At 47.5% G+C, this 6,000-nt stretch overlaps 1 protein-coding gene across 3 annotated transcripts in view; it reads right to left on the reverse strand.

The window, feature by feature from the left end:
- SCMH1 (Scm polycomb group protein homolog 1) overlaps positions 1-2,433 on the reverse strand; it is an 89,960-nt gene extending 87,527 nt beyond the window's left edge. For 2 of the 3 annotated variants that reach the window (XM_075335947.1, XM_075335946.1), the window contains exon 1: positions 2,293-2,433. The gene's annotated coding sequence lies outside the window, so the exon portion shown is untranslated. The remainder of the gene's footprint in view (positions 1-2,292) is intronic. The other variant, XM_075335948.1, reaches the window with a different exon arrangement.
- Positions 2,434-6,000: the final 3,567 nt, after the last annotated feature.

A 6,000-nucleotide genomic window follows, 5' to 3' on the forward strand; every position in this document is an offset into this window, starting at 1 on the left:
AGGCGTATAAATGCCCACAGTATATGTATATTAATGTATTCTCCACAGTCTCCAGTGTCCTAACCCAAACTCAACAGCCTCATATTTATCCACGAGGCTATGGAGGTCCACAGCCAGTCTGCACATAGCAGTGTGCACAGGCCGCTAAAGTCGGATGTGTGACACTGGCCCAACTAACCTGGGTGTGAAGGTTAATTAGGGAATTAGGGTCAGGGTGTGACATGCGTATGATATATTTGCTTTGGTCAATGCTTTTTACAGTGGGTTCACAAGCAGAAGATATATTTGCAGAAAGTTCTCAAACTGTCCCATTCAGATGAAAAGAAACTATTGTCATTCAAAGAAGTTTCTGTAACATAATCTGCAGTGTGGGAATTCCACCTTATATCTCCAGAACTCAGACTTCAGTAGGTGAAGGTTGAGTTCACGTGCAGAGGTGTAACTTGAGGATCATGGGCCTTAATGCCAAATGTGCAACAGGGTTCCCAACCTACCGTATCCTCCACTAATAAAGCTAGTGTCTTCTATATGATAGATGGACATGTGGGCTCCATTAGGGCCAAAGATTAAAACGACAAGACCCTGATAACCTCTGGAAATGACAGCACCATTAGTACAGAGGACTACGATGCTTTGATCTGTTGGATCAGTTCTGGATCAGAGGGCAGCAGCAACGCAATTCCACCTTATATCTCCAGAACTCAGACTTCAGTAGGTGAAGGTTGAGTTCACGTGCAGAGGTGTAACTTGAGGATCATGGGCCTTAATGCCAAATGTGCAACAGGGTTCCCAACCTACCGTATCCTCCACTAATAAAGCTAGTGTCTTCTATATGATAGATGGACATGTGGGCTCCATTAGGGCCAAAGATTAAAACGACAAGACCCTGATAACCTCTGGAAATGACAGCACCATTAGTACAGAGGACTACGATGCTTTGATCTGTTGGATCAGTTCTGGATCAGAGGGCAGCAGCGACGCAATTCCACCTTATATCTCCAGAACTCAGACTTCAGTAGGTGAAGGTTGAGTTCACGTGCAGAGGTGTAACTTGAGGATCATGGGCCTTAATGCCAAATGTGCAACAGGGTTCCCAACCTACCGTATCCTCCACTAATAAAGCTAGTGTCTTCTATATGATAGATGGACATGTGGGCTCCATTAGGGCCAAAGATTAAAACGACAAGACCCTGATAACCTCTGGAAATGACAGCACCATTAGTACAGAGGACTACGATGCTTTGATCTGTTGGATCAGTTCTGGATCAGAGGGCAGCAGCGACGCTTACTCAATAAGTTATCAGAACAGACAAGTCATGATGCATCTGTATTCTGATGAATGCTTAGGTGGTCATTCAGTTACGACAGCTGTCGGGTGACCAAGTAACAGGCAGCCATTCCTGTGACCCCCAAATAAATGTGCTCATCTAGTAAACTCAAGGTTTGGCCAAATGTCCCCAAATTTTGAAATAACAGTTTATGCTTTTTTAGTGAAAAGACAGCTCATCCCTACACAGGAAGGAAACGTTCACGAGGGCTCCCGACTGTACGGTAAGAAGTTAACGAGACCCTGCCCTACAAAGTTTACATCTAATAACAGACAGCAGCCATCAGAAGGGTAAGAACAGGTCAGGCAGAGGCAGGCTGTCATCTAACGAGTGATTAGACAATGAATGAATGAATGGGCAGCACAGAATGCAGACACAATCTCATTAACATGACGTATGTATATATGCGTGCTACGAGACATACAGTAATGTGTGCATAAACGCATGACCAGTCATGTACCTACTGGGGGGATGCCAGGCATAAGTTTACATTCGGGTAGGAGGGCACAGAACAAGGAATGCTGCCCAGTGATCTCACTGTGAATTCAGCAGAGAACAGGGAGTGCTGCCACCCTGACTGCACCGAACCAGACGGACAAACGTATCGTCAGCACAAAGACTTCTGCCCTACGGAGCTCACAATCTAATAAAAGACAACTGACACTATAGGGATAGCTAGTCAGCTCATCTCCCCTGTCTAATTTGGCAAGGCACTCCTCTTGCTGCCTTACTCCCCTCCCCCTCACCCCAATGTACAACCATAACACAGGCAAGTGAGCAGCAGCCATTGCTCTCCTGCTCTGTTCACTCCAAAGCTAGCTTTTAACCCTCCTATTCCCCTGCAGGGCCCAGTATGGACGCCTGGGTCTGTCACTCTGCTGTGAAAGTGACAGGCACACAGGACAGCAGCTTGTGTGCAGCCACCACTGGCTCGCCTTAGTCACTAGTCCTAATGTATACTTACCCTTTTGCTTTTTCAATTTTTTTTCTCCCGGGCTTTGGCAGAGAAGGGGGGGATATCAGTCTCCATCCGCCATGATCTTTCCTACGCAACCAGACGTAAAAACAGACACCCCCCTTCTTCCCTCCACTCCTCCTTCTCTTTCCTTCCTTCCCCCTCTCCTTCTTTCTCTTTGCCAAAAAGGACACCTAGTGCCTGATGTATAAAATACAGGCTGTGACGTTAACCCTTACAAAGTCACTGCTAGGAAAAGCCATTTAAAGGCTGTGCATAGATCCAAGTCTTCTGGAATTAAAAATGACATATCTATTCATAGCTATTTAAGAAAATACAAAGTGAACAGGATAAAAAAAAAAAAAAAGAAGTATCTCATAAATTCTGAAATGCAAAATTACCACCACCCCAATTATTTTTAGGACGGATTCAGACACAGGGCTTTTGAGTAAAAGAAAATCACTTATGTGGCGTTATTAATAGCGGTTTTTTTAATTATTTTTTGTGTGATTACTTGTCACATTAACGCATACAGTACTAAATCGAACACACTAGACATATGGCCCTGATTCATCATTTCTCAGTTTTTGTTGATGTCATTTTTGCTTTTTCAACTTGCGGTATTTTGCCGTTTTTTTTTGCACCAAATTCATAAAAATGGCGCACACTACTCTTAAATTTTGCTCAAAGTAAAAAAAAAATATATATGAACAAAAAAATCCAAAAATAGGCCACCAAAAACTCGTAAAAAGTAAACAATCAAAATCCAAAAAGCCAGATTCTTCACTGCATTTGCGCCTGCTTTTTACGTGAATACCTCTCTATTAGCTATTTTCTTTATTTGTGACAAATTCATCAAATAATTTGTGCATTTTTTCAAATCTTTTGTTGTTTAGATAGTTTTCAGATTTCTTCTGCCAATGTGCTTTTTCCAAATGAAAAAAATGCAACTTTCTGAAACTTTGCTAAATTTGGCGCAACTCTTTCTAGTTTGCCCTTTGGAGTGACGTTATGTACTGCAGGTTATCTTGCTGCATTTTGTGAAAAGTGCGACATTTCCCACTAAAGAGTTAAAAAAAACAGTTATGAAGATTAAAAAAATTTTACGTACACCTCAAAAATTAAGTGAATTGGGTACGACATGTTGATGAATTTGGCGCAAAAATATAAGAGTATACCACAAGTCAAAAAAGAAAGGGACTTACAAATCCCTCGCAAATGACGAATTTTGGCAGAATAGGGTATATTTTTGCATTTTATGCCTCGGCACTTGTAGTGGAATATGAGAACATTGTACTGTGTGGGGGGCTACAATGGGGGCCAAAAACTGTGTGTTTAGGTGGCTGTGGGGCCAAGCCTACTGTCAGATGTGCTCTGGGGCCAATGTACTCTGTAATGGGAAAACTGTGAGGGCATTATAGTATGTGGGAGGCAAAACTTTGTGAGGACCATCATACTGTCTGTACTAGTCTGTGGGGCCATCATACTGTGTAGGCAAGCAAGCCCGAATTCCCGGAGCCCGCACCTGGAACAGCAGCGTGGGTAGAAGCCCGGACAACCCTGATGTGCTGCCGTCTCCAAGCGCAGGTGCACTTCCTCATGGAGCAATGGGCGACCGAAATGGAGGGGATAGCCGCCGCCATGCGGGCACGTGAGATGGCGGCAGTTTTGGATGAAAGGGTACGCGACCCATGCCCCTATGTCCTGGAAGGACCGGCCGCTGCGGCTGAGTGACCCGGTCTGCTCCTGTCCTCCATGCTGCCTCCCCCACTGCCCGCAGCGGTTGCCGCTGCCTCTCCGTCAGGTTCCCCACCCCCGTCACCGGTGGCGGAGCCCGTCCCTGACGCCCGTGAAGAGCCGCCTGTGGAGGCAGCACGCGGACGGCCGTACGCTCGGCCTGCACCACTCCCGCTCCCATGGAAGGACCTTTCCCGGAGAATGCTGGAGCCCGATGTGGTCCCGCCGGTCCCGGAAGCGACCATGCTACAGAAGGCCCATGCCCCGGCAGTCCACCCGGCCAAGATGACGGTAGCTGAGACCCAAAGACCCGCCCAGCAGGTAAAGCTGGCCGCTTCCCGAACCCAGGCCTCGGCTGAGGCAGTGCAGGGCTGCCGCTGCAGGGCAGCACTGATGGCCACGACACAGCGGGGAACCCCAGCGGAGTTGCTGGTCAAGGCCGGCATGGGGTAGCTCCGGCTGGGCCCAAACCGTGCGGAAGGGGAGCATGCAGACGCTCTGTACTGGGAGCGGCAGCAGCGCCAGCTGGGCAGGGAGATTGCAGCCCGGGAGAAGAAAAAGGCGGAGGTCCTAGCCAGGACCATTCAAGAGGACAATTTGAGGAACGCCACATTTCGGGTGCGGGGACCGAGGTATGAGGGCCAGGGCCGGCGGTTTGACCCCCAGCAAGGATGGGGATTCATCTTTGAACCGGGCCTGGAGGCCGAGATCTTCGTCTCCCGTCGGGACATATTCCCTCACATCCCTATGGGCCATCCGGATCGGGATCTGGAACCCGGAGAACTAGTAACATACACCCGGCATTGCGGGGAGAGGGGCTGGTTCGCCCTTACCGTCCAGAGGAGGGCATACCAGGAAGGCCCGAGGCGCTCCCAGTCCCCTCCCCCACATTACAGCCCTGATGTGAAGCTAGAGGAGGAATACGAAGAAGATGAGGAGTAAAGGCAGCGACCCCGGCTGCCAAGCTGAACACAGTCCCAGTTGGGACCATACTTCCCGTTGGGACTTTGTTTTTGCCCCCGTTTAAAAGAGACAAGGCCAAGAACTTGCAGGCCACCCAAAAACATTTGGGCTTGTAAATAATCCCCCTTGACCGGCCTGTCCCGTTTCACGACCTCCGGAGAGGTAGACTGGAGGATGGGCCTGCGGGAAAGTGATGGCCGAGGCCCCGTCACCACTGCAACCGGTGGCGATCCTCCGGCTCAGGGGTCCCCTGGACGTGGGGCCCCTGAGAGACAAACAGGTGTGAAATCCTGCACCCGTCCCATACAACAACACCTGGGCCCGTTCCTGGACTGGAGAAAAGGGTTGCTGCCCATTTCTTATGGGCAGCATCAAGGCTAGGTTTGTTTGCGTGGGTGACTGAAGGACCCGGTCCTGTTCCCGCATTAATAAAAATGTTATGTTTGCAACGTTTAAGAATGTGCCTCCCGTAAGGGAAGAATTGAAAGTATCCTTGAAGTTTATACCAAAGTTATTATAATTGTAACCTGTTTTAAATTTTTTTCCAGTTACAAATCAACAAAATAAACCGGTGGTGGACGGGCAGCCTATAAACTATAATAAACTGTTGTTTAATTTAAACTTTTCCTCTGTCTCTCTGGGGGCAACTCATGTGTGTTTTTTTTTAGCATATACAGTCAGGGCCAGAAATATTTGGACAGTGACACAAGTTTTGTTATTTTAGCTGTTTACCAAAACATGTTCAGAAATACAATTATATATATAATATGGGCTGAAAGTGCACACTCCCAGCTGCAATATGAGAGTTTTCACATCCAAATCGGAGAAAGGGTTTAGGAATCATAGCTCTGTAATGCATAGCCTCCTCTTTTTCAAGGGACCAAAAGTAATTGGACAAGGGACTCTAAGGGCTGCAATTAACTCTGAAGGCGTCTCCCTCGTTAACCTGTAATCAATGAAGTAGTTAAAAGGTCTGGGGTTGATTACAGGTGTGTGGTTTTGCATTTGGAAGCTGTT

This window comes from Anomaloglossus baeobatrachus, chromosome 2, assembly GCF_048569485.1.
Source record: "Anomaloglossus baeobatrachus isolate aAnoBae1 chromosome 2, aAnoBae1.hap1, whole genome shotgun sequence".
Taxonomy (NCBI): domain Eukaryota; kingdom Metazoa; phylum Chordata; class Amphibia; order Anura; family Aromobatidae; genus Anomaloglossus; species Anomaloglossus baeobatrachus.